Source organism: Furipterus horrens, unplaced genomic scaffold (assembly GCF_987537825.1).
Source record: "Furipterus horrens unplaced genomic scaffold, mFurHor1.1.pri manual_scaffold_2, whole genome shotgun sequence".
Taxonomy (NCBI): Eukaryota; Metazoa; Chordata; class Mammalia; order Chiroptera; family Furipteridae; genus Furipterus; species Furipterus horrens.
The window spans coordinates 104700921-104719307 of record NW_028327172.1 but is presented as its reverse complement, the minus strand read 5'-3'; the positions used below and the strand labels follow the sequence as shown (position 1 = coordinate 104719307).

The 18387-nt window shown below is 38.2% G+C and overlaps 1 protein-coding gene across 1 annotated transcript in view; it reads left to right on the top strand.

Moving 5' to 3' along the window:
* Positions 1 to 2298: 2298 nt before the first annotated feature.
* Positions 2299 to 18387, top strand: part of SPARCL1 (SPARC like 1) — a 46689-nt gene continuing 30600 nt past the window's right edge. Inside the window, exon 1 of the mRNA XM_090266273.1 lies at positions 2299 to 2654. The gene's annotated coding sequence lies outside the window, so the exon portion shown is untranslated. The remainder of the gene's footprint in view (positions 2655 to 18387) is intronic.

Sequence of the window (18387 nt, the reverse complement as noted above, 5' to 3'; positions counted from 1 at the left end):
ATTTTCTATTTATAAGAAATATAGTGTAAAAAAAGAAATACAGTGGATCATCTTAGTCATGTCATAGATTAATAAGACCTAGAGAAAATATCTAGTAAAACAGAATCAAAATTCTCAAGATCTGCCACCAAAAAATGAACCCTCTAATTACATATTTACACTTAAGAAATAAGTCCAGTTTAGTTTAAACAAATTATTTTTTTATGTTAACATAGATTTCTAATAAAAAATTCATTTTGACCACTTTATAGAAACATAAAATACCAATTTTAACATTTGAAAAAATATTGAGTGGTCAAATCTTTTTCCTATCACCCTCCAACTAAAACTTTTTCTACATTCTCATTTAATTGATGTAATCACCTGAAATAAACCTCATAAAACTGTCTCAAATAAATGGGGAATGATGTTAGAATAGGGAGTTAACATTTGTTGAGGTCCTAGAAAAATTTTTCTTTAGCTAACCTGGGCAAATCTTGAGAAATGCTTGTCCTACATACCCTGCCATAGGCCCACCATACCCGCGGCCCTTGGGAGCTGCTGGAGAAATGGTGCCTGCTTCTCCCACACTTCTCAGACCCAGATGTGTACAGAGGCAGAGAAGAAGCAAAGTCAAACACAGCCTACCCCTTTGATCTTTCCTCTGAGGAGACAGCCCACACCCCAGACCTTGACTGAGGAAAAACATCCCATTGTCTGAGTCAAAAGGACATCACGTCATTTCATCCTATGTCTGGAAAGGCAGTTTGAAACAAGTCATCCTGATTCTAAAGACGTGAGACAATTCCCAGCTGCGCCATGGCTTGTTTTCAGTTCTTAGGCAAATTGCCCAGTTTCCTCTGCTCCTAAATTTCCCCAACTGCAAAGAGAGATAATTCTTGTTACCTTTCTTTTATAGTGTTCTGAAAAATAAACAGAGCCACTGCATATAATACAGTGCTTGGAAACAATTATCTGAGGGCAGATTTGCGTAGGACAAGAGGAAAAGTTTTTATTTATTTTTGTTGTAGGTTTGCTTTTGGCCTGACATTAGCATAAATGTAGAAAATCTAAATTAAATTACATTACAACCATCCATTTCATGGTGATGGAGCATTTACAGTATGCAAAGCACTGTGCTACACACGTGGAGAATACAGAGGGGACACGTTTCTACCCTCAATGAGCTCACAGCCTGCTCAGAAGGAGGTATTATAGCCTAGAGGTTGAATAATATAGCACACCTATCACCCTGGTAGCTGGGTTGAAATCACACTCTGCAGCTGACCAACTAGAGACCCTGGAAAAATTACTCAGCTTTACCAAACTTCAGTTTCCTCATACAAACCCCTATGGCTAACATTTGAGTGTGTCTGCTGGGTGGCAGGAGGTATTCAATGCCCTGAAATTTACTTAAAACTCAGAACAACCACTTGAAATAGATGCTATTACTGTCTCCATGCTTGTATCTTCCATGTTATAGATATAGTTGCTGAAGCTTGGAAAGGTTATATAATTTGTCCAAGGTCATACAGTTAGAAAGTAGTTAAGCCAGTACGCAAAAGCCAAGCTGTGTGGCCTCAAAGCCTGCAGACTTTACCACTACAGCATACTTCCCTCAAATGGGAACATAGTAGTTAGTACTCACTTCATATAGACTTGTGAGGACCAACTAAAATAGTGCATAAAAAATGTTAACAAAGTGTCTGAAGCATAATAAACATGCAATAAAAGTAGACGTAGCAGTAGAAGAGATCAGACACATACATAAATAACCAGAATGTCAAGTTTTTTTTAAAAATGCATGCCTCCAGCCTATTTCATGGAAAAACTTCTTGTAGATCAATTATTATACAGGGGGTTACAGTAGGAGTTTGTGTTGGGGGAAGAATGGTCTATGAACTGCAATACTTTTGAATCATATATAGTGATCTGTAATCTGAAGGAGTGATGCTTCTTCGTACATACATAAATTTCTGAAGGTCATTCACAGAAAGGTTAAGTATCTGAAGAACCTGCTATTATTAAAATTCAAGCTGTCTTCATGAGAACAGTTTCTAATTAAGCAACGTGAAAATGCATCCGCTACAATTCTTCTCCCCTTCCTTAACCCCCCCCCCAATTTCCTTTAGGAAGAAAGAACAGCATGTAGTTTTTTTCTTTTTTTTTTTTTCAAAGTCTTAAAATAAAAATCCCCTAAAAAGGGATCCGGCTTATAAAACCTTTTAGAGTTGTTTAGGAGGAAAAAATGCATCAAGAGCCAAGCACTCATATGCTGGCCAAGTTATGAGCTTCTGAGAACAAGAGCTTGAGGGGAAGACTGTTAACTCTTTCCCTGTTGGTTTCCCTGCTCGTAAAGCTCATCGCGCCCTCGGTGAGAGGCCAGCCTGCCAGGGAACTGCAGGAATCTGCAACAAAAACGATGGCAGTCTGACATACGCCCAGTGCCAACTTCCGAACTGATCTGTCACCTCAGACCCTGACTAGTTGACAGAGCAGCAGAATTTCAATTCCAATAGGCTCAAACGTGTTTCTGGGCAAAGAAACAAAGCTAACTAGAGAAGAGATTTAAAGAGTATTGGGTATTTGTGAAACTTTTATTCCCTGGCTGTGTGCAAAGAGGGGATTCAACTTCGTTTTCTTCCAAGGCTCTGGGTCCAGCGACCTACCAAAAGGTAAATTTTAATGTTTACTGTATCATCTAATTGCATTCGCTTAACTGATTTGCATGATCTAATAAAGATATCTAAGATTTTTGCCTAACACAAAGCCATTCATTTATATTTTAAAAATCCTTTTGTATAATTTATAGAAAGCCTACTTAATAGGGAATTTTAACTCTTGTATTCATGTTTCCTTTTCTTCTCCAAGATTAAGTAGTAATTACTAGTAAATGATTGTTTTAATATAGAGCAAGAACACAAATGTAGAACTATTGTCAGCTAGAATTGCATTCACAAGTTGATTAAGTCTAAATTATGAACTAAGTTTTCTATAAATACTTTATTAATTAAATTAAATTAATCATAGTGGAAGTAGCTTTAAAAAACTTTCAAATCGAAGTAATTTGTGTGTTTTCCATGTCTAAGTCACATGAAGTTACTCAGTCACCATCATTTTCCCAGTCTGTACCTAACAGCGATGTAGAAAAGGAACATTTTACTTTTCCAAAAGGTAGAAAAATCCCTAATACAATATTCTTCTTTGATTATTTTTTAGTTATCGTGACTATTATTTCTTTACTGGTTCCCTTTTATAGTTTTATGACTGTCTCTTGTCTCCTTCTGTCATTTTTAAGATGTTCATATACATACATACAATTTCTCTAATTCCTAATGATGTCTTATTTAAGAAGGGGGAAAAGAGGAAGGGTACTCAAAGAGTTAAAAGAGATTATGATAACTCATAGTGTAAGGTACTATCATTTCTGGCTCTATCTCCTAAAATAAAATTTTTCAAAAATGCAAGTCATGCTTATTCATTCCTCCAGGTATTAGAGGTCACCCTGTAGGAGAAACCCATGCTCTCTACTGCAGCTCGATACTGTTGATACTATAACCAAGAGGTACTGCAGAAAGAGTATATTTCTCGTACAGCCTCTAATCTGCAAGGAGGTTAAATATGTCACCTTGGCGTTGTAACTGAGCCCTTGTCTGGCCCAGGGCCTAAGTACACTGAATAGAAATGTTCACTCGGTCCATTCAGCAGAAATTTTTTTTTAATTGCCCCTTTCTCATGGATACCAGCTTTTTTCAGTTCACAGCTTATTCAGCAAAACCTTGATGGTTAAGACCATAGTTAACTATGACTATTTACCAAAAAAGGACACCCATCTTAGGAAAGATTTAAGTACATATTTCTGTTCATTCAACAAGATCTAGCAAAGCCAAGCCATCTGTTTCATCTACTTATCATCCAATCAACTAATGATGCTTTCCACATTTTGGAAAAGAATATGAACATGTTATTAATAAATCTTGCTTTTTTTCTTTGAGAAAATTTTGTACAACCATTTAGCTATTAGAATACTGGGTTTCCTTTCCAAGTCCTTTGAAATTTAATTCCAATATTTTCTCACGTTCAGTTTTACTTATTAACTATGTAAAAACAATAAATAGTGATGAAAAAATAAAATGAATAGTTATATATCAGGACAAATCCAAAACATTATCATTTTATTTTCCTCTTGACTGCTTGTTATTTTTATTCAGTTGATTTGTAAGAGTATGCAAACACTGCTGTTTTAGTGAAGTTTAGCAGGATGTCTTGAATATGTTGTGAATCTTTTTCCACCAAAGACATAAACAGCTGTTGTTAAAAAACTTCAAATGCCCTTTTCCTTCACACATCATTCTGCAACAACCTTTAGTGAAGGAAAGGAAGAACCATAAATCCAGGGGAATTTCCCCAGTAGGCCTGTCTGTTCTAGAGATGCCCAACTAGCCCAGGGTCTGGTTCATGCAGGGCCCACAGGACATCTTCTACCAAGAGCTGAGCCTGCAATGGTGGTCCATCTGCGGCTAACCTGGTTTTTGTTCTGGGCATCAAAAGGTAGACAAAATTTGGGAGAACAGAGTGACTGCTGGGAGATGGTGCGATAAAGTGAATAAGATCGTGGGCTCCGGAAGCATACAGACCTGGTTTACATCTTGGCCTTACCAGACTCTGGAAAATGACTCTTTGAGCCTCAGTTTCCTCATTTGTTGGAAATGGGGATCATAAAATTAGCTGCTACTGCAGACATGTGCTGTGAAAATTTAGTGATGAAAACAGCTATGCCTGGTATATGAAGCAATCAATCGATCATAACTAATATTAAAGCACCAGCCTACCTATATGTCCTGATTGGAACTCTGTAGAAGGGAATTTACTCCAGGTGTTCCCTCAGGGTTTCTTCCTTATACTTACAACTTTGCTGTATAATAAAATGTCGATGCCAGGTCTCTGCCTCAGACTCATCACAGCAGACAGAGCATGGGTTTCAGAGTCTAACATGCTGGGATTTGAATCCTGACTCTGCCTCTTACAGGTTGTGTGAACTAGGGCAGTCACTTCACACCTTCAGGACTCAGTTTACCCATTTATTATTATTTTTTTAATGCTAAGTATAGCCCCTGGCAGAGTTCTTAACACACAGTGAGAAAGTGTTATGCCCTTGGAATGATTTTTTTGGTAATAAAATTGGGGATCAGGAAAGAAATATTCTTGAAATTAATTATCTTTCTTTATACAAAGAAATGAAAAAAATAAATCAGACACTACTGTATTCCCCTGGGGGCTTCAACATGAAGTATTTATTACTGTGAGTATGCTTCATCAATTAGTTGCTTCTTATTGGCCAACTCAAATGAACCCGGAGAGTTTTCTGTTCCAGATTGCCACTAAAGAAAATGAGAAGAAATGCTGCTTTGCAGTCAATTCTTTTTTATTGGCCTACTTGGACAGGGGAGAAAGCCCCCTGCATTTCTCCTTTCTTATCTTTTCTAAAGGAAAGAATAGGGGTTCTGACTTGCTCTAGGGGATACTTTTCTTCTCTAACTGAAATTCAAATGAGAGGATTTGTTTTTCTGTTTTTTGTTTTTGCAAACCTCTCCCTTATGTTCCTGTCATTGAAATGTCAGCTGCTTTTTCTGGCTACATGTAGCAGGAGCAGCCTGTCGTCATAGCAATGAAAGGGTATAGAGAGACTCGAGTTTCATGACCCACTCTGTGAAATAACTCTTAATCTGCTTTAAAATCCTTCTTTAGAAATGAAATCTCTAGTCCTGGCTTGTTTCCCTCCTATTATGCAACCAACTTATTTATACCAATTGCAGTAGCTAAATGTTTTCTTTAAAGATTCAATGAGTAGATGTTAAGAAACTGAACAAAGAAACTACTAAAATGGTGACCAGCTTACAGTGCTGTGCAGGGGAAAAACAAGTGGGAAGGGAAGGGAAAAGAAATAGGAATGACCTTACTTCATAACACATACTTCACACCCAAAATAAATCTGTTATGTGAGTTCCCATTGCCTCCTCCCAACTTCATGGCATGCATTAGATAGTATAGTGGTTATCTGGGGACATCCTGGGGCAGGTAGCCTGGACTCAAATCTTAGCACTCATATTTCCTAGTTGTTTGTTTTAAATTTTGTCCACTCTTTGTCTCTATCTTTTAATATGTAAAATAGAAATAATAATAATAGTCATGAAATTTTCTTGGGAATTGAATGAGATACTGTTTGTAAGGCTCCTATTACACTGTCTAACCAGTAGACAAGCTTCAGTTCCCCCTAACTGTTAAATGGAGATAACAGCAGATGCATAAGTTTGTTGTAGGATTAACTGAAATGATGACTGTAAGTGCTCAATAAGTAGCAGTTATTTTAATATTTTTCATCATAAGTCTAACTCTAATAAGAATGGCTTTTTTTCCACTTTGGAATCTCCCAGGAAGGAATGAAGTCCTCAGTAGTATTATTGTATAAACATGAACCACTGAATTCCTAGAGGAAAAAAAGAAATAAGGGTTTTTACATTTATAATGAATAAAGAAGTTTCTTCTTATCTTGAGTAACACTAGGGCAAAAGGTTTTAACACATCCTATCTTTCATTAAAATGTTTTTATTAAAGTTTCTGTTTTAGTTTCTCCAGTGTTTCCCGGTTCATGAAATTATGTAATAAGTAGTATTTTGATCTTAAGCATTAAACAAATAATGTCATAGTAAATGGAGCAAAAATAGAGAGGGGCTGTGCTCTTGTGGAGCTTGCCATGTAGTGAGGAAGAAAGTCATTAATCACGTCATCACATTAATACAAAGTGCATATACTCAAACATAATGTGACCTCGTTACTAAGCTATCTTCATTTTTGTAATGAAAAATCCTCAGCCAGAGTCTTTAGCCAACTTAAATGCACATGTGGATAATACATGTAATATATACTCAGGATACTTACTCTGTTGTTACACATATATATTTCAAAATCTTGTTTTAAGTATTTTCTACTTATAAAAAGGATTTCTCCCATTCCCATATTTCATGAAACAGTTTTGTTAAAACTTCCTGTATGCATCTTTAACAACAGTGTCTATGTTCACTTGCATCCACTCTAATTATCTGATGCAGAGTGTGCCATCAGTCCTGTGAATGCTGTTTACAGTGCACTTCTTCAAAATCTGTTGATGTTGCACATTTGATCCCCAAGCAGGAATTCTCATTCTATGGTGAAGATCTCTGCATGTTAATTACTTGCTATATTGCTTTTACCAGTGCTCTTTAAAGGGCTTATTTGCAACCACTTTAGTCTGTAAAGTGTGGCTTTCTATAATTGTTCAGTTCCAACATTTGCAATGAAGTCATACCTCAAGAATAATTACTAAACCTGTTTTTAATATCTTTATCTTCCTTTTTACTGTCAAACTGAGCTTAAAAACAAAAATAAGCATTTTGTAAGATCATCTTAGGCTCTTTTCTTGAAATGGTACTTTGTAGTTCAAAATGAAAAAATTGAGAAAATGACCTTTAATATGAGAGATCTCGGAATTACTAGAGTATAAGTCAAATCCCTCTTTTTTTATAGCATGATATTAGTGGGTAAAAAAATTCAAATAATATTCAACATGTAGTATATATATTTATACACTAAAATAAGTGTTAAGAGGGCAAAAAGGCAAAGCACCTTTGCTCTAAGAAAGTATGTGAGGAGCCTAACCTCTGTTCAAGGTCAAGCATGGCTTTCCTTGATCCAAAGGTTAAATAGAGGTTAACTTTGGGGGCAGGGGATTAGGTGGTGGTAGTTGGGGCAAGTGGATGCTTGACAAGAGAATTCTGAGAGTGTAAATACCTTGCACAAAGCCCCTGCAGTGGGAGGAATTATGGCCTATTCCACAAACAGGGAGAAGGCCAGCTCCTCTGAGCAAGAGGCAGAACAGTGGGAGACGCAGATCTCAAGCAGCTCCTCATAATGTCCTCTTAGCTGAACACTAAAGCTATTTATCCTCTGCTTAATTCATGTTTAATGTGTTGAATTCTGGTGAGAGTCAAAGTTCTGATAGGCCTGAACCCTGTCTATCCCAGCTCAGATGCATATAGTGCTAGGTTCAGTGAGGAAGAATGACAGGCAGTTGGAGGTCAGAGCTCCAGAAAAGCCCATACATACCTTATGAGTCTGAGTATATTATGTATACTGGTAGGACTGTACAGCTTGATGTTAGATGATGGTGACTCAGCAGAGAACTCAAAATAGAAGAGCGTGTTTTGTAATCCTTCAGATAACTTTAACCCCAAGCTATAGAGCTCTCCCAAGAGACTCATTAATACTTTAAAAACCCTGAAGCATCAGTGTTAACTCTGGATCAGGTAACAACATGTGTATGTTAGCCAAAAAATGACTGAAGGATTTGTTCTCAGATGACAAAGGCTTTGGTTATCATGTAGACAGGGTGAAGGAGAATGTTCTGTTTCAGTCTGATTATTAAATACTTCTAATAATCTTTTGTTTACTGCATTTTTCTTAAAGGAAATTTTCTCATAGTTATAATAATTACTAAAAATAGTAGCCTTCAGGCTTCCTCTGATATAAATGAATTCAACAGAAGATACCTGTTCTTATTTGGAAGTGTGGAGGTATATACTCCAGGAAGTGATATGCCAATAGTTAAAAGAAAAACAAAAAAGCAAGAAAAATAGTCCAAGTAAATCTCTCCTTCTTCTAGGGTATGTGGTACGTCTCTCAGAGCTTTTGCTTTGAGATCAGATAAGATGACAGATCAAGTAGTGATCATCTGTTTTGAAAACCAAAATGCTGAAGCAGGTTTCCTTGGTCCAGAAAGAAAGGAGGAGGACTTGTAAGTTTGGCTGAGCCTGCCAACCAAGGAGCCAACAACTGGGGAGGAACTCAGGGAAAGTGAGGAAAATTCAATTAGAATGACTTGAAGCAATAACTACCAGCACTAAAATTTCCAAGTTGTTGATATAACCAATACAAGATATGGAAAAGAATAGACTCCAAGCCTGTTTCTTCCTTTAAAGGTATGGATGACCACATTTACACTCAAGTTCAGTGGTCAGACAGCTTGTGAAATGCTTAAGAGCAAAGGAAAGAGAAGGGAGATAAGAGAAAATAGGGTCCTAGTCAGATTGTTGAATTGGTTGAAGTCTCGTCCTGTACACCAAAAGGCTGTGGGTTTGATCCCTGGTCGGGCACAATCCCCAGTCGACCACTTATGGGAGGCAACCGATCAATGTTTTTCTCTCACAGTGATATTTCTTCTATCTATATATATTCTTTTTTCTCTTTCTCAAATCAATAAAAACATATCCTTAGGTGAGATTTCATTTTTTTAATTTACTAGAGACAAAATATTTTTTAAACAGAGAACGAGAAGAGGTACATATAGTGAGACAAGAAGTGCTCAGTGGAGACAGATGGTCAGCTTAAGGAGATTTAAGTGGCACCATGACATGCAGACTTCAAAAACAATATTTAGCGTTGTAAATGTAAATTTAAATTAATGGTGTAAACTAATTACATTAACATTAAAAGGCTATAGGAACTGAAAATAAATCAAATATAAAAATCTACTCTGACCTAATTTTATTCTAATTTAAGCGTCTAGAAAATATTATAGAAACTGAAATGGCACCGATTACAAATAATTCAAAATGAACCAGAGTACCCAAAATCTGTTCTGGTTGTTTGAGCATACTCATTCCTAAATCTAGATGAAGAACGATGTTCTAGGGTGTGCCAAGCTTTAAGTGCCCTTCCTTTCTCTGGAAGATAGACATTTAGGACACCAGGAGTCAAAGAGTTTCATTTACAGGAATGTCCTATGTTGTCTACCAAGTGCAATGTCCAAGCAATACTTGCTATTACAGGCACTGCTTTCCACCCTCCACCTGAAGGGCCGGCAGTCTGTCTTGGAGGCCAGAGCTGACCTTGCTCTATCAGAGATCAGGGGTGGCTGACACATGCATAGCCCTTTCTTCCAGTGCCTTTCAGAGCAATCTCTGCAGGCTCGACTAGGCCATCTTTCCAGCTAGTGGAAAAGATTTTCAGGTCCTTTTTCTGGTCTTTCCAGGGACATAACTCATAGACCTGCTGAGAAATCTAATTACAACCTCCTTTCCTGGTGAAATTAATTACAACCTCTGCCTTGGTAAAAGCCAATTTTTCTGATAAAAAAGGAAGCAAAACAAAGAGGTTCCAAGCAGGGGATGCGTCTATGTTCTGTCTTCTCTCTCAGGCAACTATGCAAAAAGGTTACAGTGACCTTGGCTTGCTTTGCTTGGAAATGATGGTCGTAATCTATTACTATCCTATTCCCATAAGAAGGAAAAATATTTTCTTATCTAATGCCAGGATTTTCTGGGGATTTTCCAAGAAATCATTTGTTGGCTAAAACAAAAATTTTTAAGTATATTTTATTGATTATGTTGTTACAGTAGTTCCAATTTTCCCCCTTTGCTTACCTCATCTCAGTACCCCCTTTCCCTCCATCAATCCCACCCCCCTTAGTTCATGTCAATGAACTTAGTTCTTTGGCTTCACCCTTTCCTATATTATTCTTAACTTCCCCTTGTCTATTTTGTACCAACCGATTATGCTTATTAATCCCTACACCATATCCCCATTTCTCCCCTCCCGCCCCCCAGCCCCCCAGCTGATAATCCGCCAAATGATCCCCATACCTGTGATTCTGTTCCTATTCTGGTTTGTTTAGTTGGTTTTTGTTTTTATTTTTTAGATTCAGTTGTTAATAGTTGTGAGTTTGTTGTCATTTTAGTGTTCATAGTTTTGATCTTCTTTTTCTTAAGTCAATCCCTTTGACATTTCATATAATAATGGCTTGGTGATGATGAACTCCTTTAGCTTCACCTTCTCTAGAAAGCACTTTATCTGCCCTTCCATTCCAAATGATAGCCTTGCTGGATAGAATAGTCCTGGTTGCCAGTTGCCTTTCATCACATTGAATGCTGCTTCCAGTCCCTTCCTTTCTGCAAAGCATCCTCTGAGAAATCAGCTGATAGTCCTATAGGCACCCCCCTGTAGGCAACTCTCCACCTCTCTTTTGCTGCCCCAAGGACACTCTCTTTATCTTTCACCTTCAGGATTTCAATCATGATGCTTCCTGGTGTGGTCCCCTCTGGATCCAGCTCACCCAGGACCCTCCGTGCTTCCCGGACCTGTATGTCCATCTCCTTTGCAAAATTTGGGAAGTTTTCCTCATTTTTTTCAATTCTTGCTTCCTCATTCTGCACTGGTTGACTGTTTTTTTCCTCTTTATGTTCCAAATTATTGATATGAACCCTAGTTTCCTTCTCTTCACCATTGGTTTTATGTGTATTTTCCTTCATTTCACTTAGCATAGTCTTCACTTCTTCTCTTAAGCGTTTGCCATACTCAAGCATATCTGTCAAGTCTGTGAGCATCTTTATCACCAATGTTTTGAATTTTGCATCTGTTAGGTTGTCTATCTTCTCATCTGTTAGGTTGGCTATCTCCTGGTCACTTAGTTCTCCCCCTGGAACCTTGATCTGTTCCCCGTTTTGGGCCATACTTCTCTGTCTCCTCATTCTGACAAGCTCCTGTGTTTGTTTGCCTCTGTGTCCCAGGTAGAGCTGTCGCTCCTGTTACATTGTAAGGGTGGAGCCTTAGGGAATTCGTCAGTACAGGGCAACCTGTTTCACCACGTTGTGGTGCTGTATGTGGGGGAGGGATCAAAAAGGGAATAATGCCACCTGCTGAGAAGTCACCCCTTTTCCAGGCACCTCTCCCACTTCTGCACTGGACTTGTGCCCCTCTAGCTGCTGCCCTGGCCGTCATTCCCTAAGTGGGTGGGTCTACAGACATTCTAGGACATTCTAGGACCGTGGGGACCCTTTAAACAAGGAGATTCTGCTGAGACCAGCAGTTTCTGCCAATACCCCTACCCCCACTGGTCTGCACAGTCAGAAGCAATGAGGCTTGATTTTTCCCTGGTGCTAGGACCATGAGCTTTGAGGTCCCGTAAGGAGCTGGGAATGATCCCCAGGTGTCCCTCCTGACTTTAAAACATGTGACTGAGCTTTCTGCTGGACTGCCACTGCCACCACTGCTACCGCCACTGCTGCCACCACCACACCACAACCTCTCCGCCCCGGCTCCACTCCTCCTACCTGTCTGGATGGATATTTCTTTTTTATATCTTTTTTTTTTTGCTGGACTTCCATGCAGTTGGATTTTCTGGAACTTCTGGTTGTTTCTAGCTTTGAGGTAGTTGTATTCCTTCTTAGTTGTGGAGGGAGACACATCTTGGCTGGAAGTCCTATGAGATTTTTCAGCTAAAACAAATTTTGAGCCACCTTCTTCACTCCCATTTTTGATTCAGCAAGATGATTTCTCTTATTGAACTTGGAATGTAGCTTTAGACGAGTAAAAAAAGCAGTGATTTATTGAGGCTTCCTATAGTCTGTTTCTGACACCTTCAGTGTTCTTTGACATTCTTTCAGCCAATCTGTTTCTTTGAGGATAATGAGAAAATGCAGTGCTGCTGGAGAAGTGTCACCTAAAATTTCTAACATCTAATTGAGATCAATGGAGACAGTTATCAAAATAGTCATTTATGGAAATACATATTTTACAAGTACCTGGCATAAGTCTATAATAGCTAAAACAATAATATTACTGACCAGGTTCTAATGAATCTTTATCATGACTACGCAATCACTATAATCCACTGAATAGCAATGAAACCCAGATTTGCAGCTTATCCCAAAAATTGGGCAACATTTTTAGAAGAAGCATTCAGTCAATTAATAAGTTTTTAACTATAAGTGGGGTGAGAAGTGGTAAATGCTTTATTTTTTTTCAATAAAATGAAGTCTAGCCTATGCCTATCTGTATTGTTAAGAAGAGTAATTAAACAAGGATAAGAATCGCCATTCACCATGACCTTCAAATAGCTCTGAAAGCAAAGCATTTTTACTACACTTGATCCAACTTGAGTTACCTATTCATCCATATAATATGATAGGGTTCAAGTGCGAAGGTAGTCTGAGATCTATAAAGGTCAGAACAATTGAATCTTGATTATAGGTCAATGAAAACATGTAACTGGTTGCAAGGCACCATATGGTCAGATCTTCACACTCTTTTAGCACATTGGAATTATTTGTAACTATCAAGCCATTAGTTTACAGAATTCCCCAAACTTTTATTGGGACCAAACAACTTAGAGGTAACTTTAAAGCAACAGAGCATTCTGTTGGAATTCAGAAGAAACAAAATAGAAATGCTAAACCTCAGGTGTCTTCTTTCCTTCTTTTTATCTTCCCTGGCCCCCAATTCTAGCACGTAATAGTAGACTTTGAGGACCTCATAGTGGGGTACAGTTTAAGCTCCCTCTAGGAAAACTTTTCAGTAATTTCTTTTTTTAAAACCAACAGCTTTTTAAAAAGATTTTATTTATTTTTAGAAAGGGGGGAAGGGAGGGGAAAAGAGAGGGAGAGAAACATTGATGTGAGAGGAAAAAATGATCAGATGCCTCTCGCACTCCCCCAGCTGGGGACATCGCCTGCAACCCCAGCATGTGCCCTGACCAGGAAACGAACCATCCACCTTTCAGTTTGTGGGATGATGCCCAACCCACTAAGCCACACCAGTCAGGGCATAATTTCTTAAAATATAGGTAAAGGAATACTAGAAGATTTGTTTTAATCTGGGAAACTTTTGGGTTAAACCTCAGTACTCCCAGTGATCTTGAATTTAGTAGTTTTCTAGATAGTGTTGGGGGTGGGGCGAGTGGAGTACCAGCATCAGCTCACTGATAAAAAAAGCAGCTAATGAATCTGTTCTTATAATCTGAAAACAATTTAAAGTTATTGACTTGAAAAGCAAATGTTCTCTTATAATTTAAAAAATATTCTGGGTAGGAATGTAGGAAGTTACAATAGCCTGAGGTCTGAATATGATTAATTTTTCTTCCCCTAAAGGTGACACACAAAAATCTAGTCCATACTTTCTCTATGTTTGGTTTTTTGTTGTTTTATTTTTTTCTCAAATCATATGGATGATAGCCACAATGAGGTCTGAGGTTGTCCTCATAGCTGGAGGTAGATGACTTACCTCAAACTTCCCAGCATCTTGATAACAAGGCTAATATCTCTAATAGCCTGGTTATTAAATATGGTATGTACCTTTTAGTGCCATGGGAACAAAATTAGTCATTGTTCAAAAAGAATTTACAACAGGTTCCCTTATATGGTACTATTTACCCAACATACAACTTTGTTTCAATTGGCTAATTAGACTACTTTTGATTAGGCAAATTTCTACATGTTCTGGGACTAACCATTCAAAATATTTTTAGAACAATTTCTAAAATGTTCAGTCAGATTGAGCTAATGAATTGGGTTTCCTCTGGGGTGGGAAGCGAAAAGAACAGAAAGACTAACTTACTTCTTAAGGTTCCAGATTAATGCAATATCAATAACATCTAGAGATCACATGAAAAGAGAAATAGGGGAAAGCGCCGTAAAGTGAGACATGCCATGTTCCAAATCCAAATGTTCTCAGAGCTAGTTGCCCATATGTCCTTCCAAATCCTTTTGATTCCATAGCACCTTCAAACCTTATGCCTATGTCAGCAAAATCACCTTTATTGAGTGCTAATCACAATGCGGCTTTTGATTTCTTCCAAAGGTGAGGCCTACTATGCTTCATTAAAAATAATAATGTGTACCCACTAAGGCAATGTAGGTAAGAAAAAATGTTTTTTCTCTACTTATGTTTAGTAATTGGGCCCTGCAAACTAAACTGACAAAAGATAGATTAACAGAAGAAAATGACTAATTCATATGCACATAAGCACCAACAAAAGTACTGACTCCCTAAACTGTTAAAGTGAAATGTTTATATACCTAACTTAGTAGGGGAAAGAGAGTGGGGAGGAATAGCTTCTGTGGAGGGCATTCCTTAAGGGAAGACAAATGGATGCTTAGAACAAATGAGAGATAAAAGTTTGTGGTGTTTTTCTATAGAGGTATAAGCAGTCTTTTGGTCTTGTTCCAGGTCATAAGATTCCCCTAGAAAAGGATTCACAGTAGGTTTACTCTTGTGATCTCTCTCCTGGGAGTAGAAGCCACTCCAAGAGGAAATTTATGGCAATTCTCATTTCTCAGAAATTTCTGTTTTTAGTTAGATAAGGGAAGCTACAAAAGGCTTCTTTCTGCATCTGTTGAATCTCCAATGTGTTCATTCTAAAATAATCTTAATACCAACTCTAAGGTTCCAAGTAGGTCCCCACAGCAATTATAGAAAGACTTAAAACAGGGCACCACTGGGGAGTAGGAGGCAGCTTTGTTGGCAGGAGATCTGAAAATGTTCAAACCCATGAATCCTAAACTTTTAATCAAGAGTTGGATTGATCTGAGTTGCAGTAAGGAAATGATAGATCCAAGGGAAAAACGGAGTTAGCAGATTGGAGGAGAGGATAATTAAGGGATCTTTAACCAACGTGTAGGCAGGGTATGAAGAAGCTACAAGGGGTTGTAGGAATCTGTTAGTAAGAGTTAAGCTTGTAGGAGTCAGGGAAGGGAGCATTTTCTGAACCTAGAGGGACAGTCACCAAGAGGAAGCTGAGAAAATACATACCCTGATTTTATTCTCCTCCTTCCCTCATATCTCTCCTGCCAGCGTTTCTGGCTAAACCCAACAGAAACCATCAGGCATGAGAACCTGATCATGCAATTCCCATGGGCCCACACGGCTCAGAGTGGATTAAGTTGGACAGTGGATGTGGAGTGACTCTAGAGGAGCAAATGAAAAATACCTACATAATCAGAGAAAAAAATCTCTTCCCCATGTGGGGGAGACAGAATTCATAGCTGCAGACCAATGTCCTCTCCTTGCTCAAAAGAACTTTCTAGTGCTTCCCCCATGAAGGCATACATAAGCTTAGGTAAGGGGGCGTGGGTGGGTGGGGGAGCAATGGGGAGAAAAGTGGGACAACTGTAATAGGAAAACAATAAATAAAGTTTTTTAAAAAGTGAGAAAGTAAAAAGGCTTAGGTTTCCCACCCTATTTTCAAAGAACTCTTCGGTGCCCAGCCATGAAATCCATTAGGGTTTATTGTATGTGCTCCTTACAAGAATCCAGGTAATGAGTAATGTTGCACCACTGGGGAAAGCAATTATTTCTCCTCTTCAACGTGTTGGCTCTCACCAAGGCACATGAGAAGTGCCGACCATGTGCTGAATCCTGGAGGGACTTCTGCTTGGACTGAGTGCTTTCATTAGTGGTTCACACGAGAACTACTGGTCAAAGCCTACCATTGTTCCCCCATGGGTCCCAACACCATGAGAATGAGGCTACTTGGAACTGTTCTTAGGTATGATTTGCTGTTTTCTTAATCCTGGAAGACAACTACCCCAGTGAATAATTCTTTGTACATTCACAGAGCTGAAAGCACTTGAAATTCTTCTCCCAACTTTAGCAGAACTTAACAACCAAGTTGTTCCATTAACAAAAGAACAGAAACAAATTCCACTGAATCCAAAGAGGTTTTATATTATGTTGGCAGAGTTTAACAAATAAAGGAAATTCAAATGAGATTAGTCAGAAGAGAAGGCTAAGAACCCAGCATTCAGGAGAAAGAAATTCCAGGGAGGTGGAGAATAAAATAAATTAGGGGGTAGAGAGGAGAACTAAAGGCAAAAAAAATAGGATTAATGTATCTAATCACCTTAGTGGTGAGTTAGGCTTCCAAAGGTGAATCATCCTGCTATTAATGCTATGCAGCAAGTCATTCAGATATTATTAGGTCTTGCAGCGTAACAAATGCCACAGACAATTTGGTGAGCCTTACTCAAAAGTGGAATCAGAATTTATGAACAGGAAGTTTACAAATGCATGCATCCTCTTCTTTAAAAAACAGAAAAATCAAAATTAGGTACAGAGCTTGTACAAGTGAGACATGAAGATCTTTAGCTTCGTGATACATCCACCTCTGGGCATATTCAAATGTCCTTACCCCAACGAATATGCCAAAAGGAGAGGGAGAGGAATAAATGTAAATATTAGAAAACCCCACATTCACAGATAAAGAGGAGATGAGAGGACAGATATCATAATATGATTTGAGCAAAGAAAAATAAATACAGCCAAAATAATTTTTCCCACTGCACCAGGAGGCAGGGTGTGGTAGAGACTTTCTGATGGGCTGGCAAATGTCTGAGTGAAAGAACAGAGCACAGACTCCATGGACCCATTCCATAAGGAATTGTGAAATGAGACCAGCAATGTCAGTGAGTGCTGAGTGGTAAAATGAGGAATGATGAAGAAGTGTGGAAACATGCAATACACAATCTTCCCAAAGACAAGTCATGAGGATCCCCTAAAAACAATTAAAGTAAGCCTTCAGTTACACATTATAGAAGATGGAGAATGTACTATTTGTCCTGAGCTAGAAAAAGAGATATCTATGAGAATTTCCCTGAAAAGCCACCCTTTTTGAAATTCTCACATCCTATGGCTTCCATGCTCCTCATTCATGACTAGGCACAGTGGCACAGAGGGATGCTCAGAGAGCTCTCACTGGATGGATACAATGTGGAGGTCAGATGACAGATGGGGATACATGAATGTACATAGGTGAAGTGCTTGGCATTGTACCTGGCTTATAATAAATTCTCAAAAACTATAAGCTATCACATTAGCTACTATATTAAACAGTCAATGATAAAAACCTACTTTTTCAGTAAAATAAGACTTTTATGAACATAAGTGATTCTACTACTAATGAATATACTTGAGTACTATTTCACTCAAGGTATTTAATGTTTATTCAAATTCTTTATTGCTGCTTACAAACTTAGTGACTTACAACAACAACTATTTTATAATATCTCAAGATTTTATGGGTCAGGAGTTTTGGTCAGTCACTCAAAGGTACTGAGAAGCTCTAGAGGGCCTAAGGTGGCTTCACTCACATGTCCTGTGTATCTGTGAGGACAGATGGAAAACTAGGATCTACAGGGACTATTGAACAGTGTCTTCTGTGGCATGACAGTCTCTAAAAAGTGGCTCGGGACTCCAAAAATGAGTGTCCCAAATGATCCAGGTCAAAACTCCAAGGCTTCTTATGACCTAACCTCCAAAATCCCAGAACATCACTTCTGTCTTAGCAATTTGAACAAGTAAGTCACTAAGGCCAGTTCAAATTCAAGAGGATGAAAATTCTACCCCACCTCAATGGAAGAGCAACAAAGAATTTACAGTCATCTTTATTATACTAGCATGTTTATACATATTGAAGGGGAAATGTTAGAAATTATCTCAAGACAGCTACCCACATGACTTGAATAGAGTTAATCACTTTGGATGTTTGGGTGTTAATGATAGAACTGTTTCTGCTATGCCAAATGTTTCATCTGGGTGTTTGTT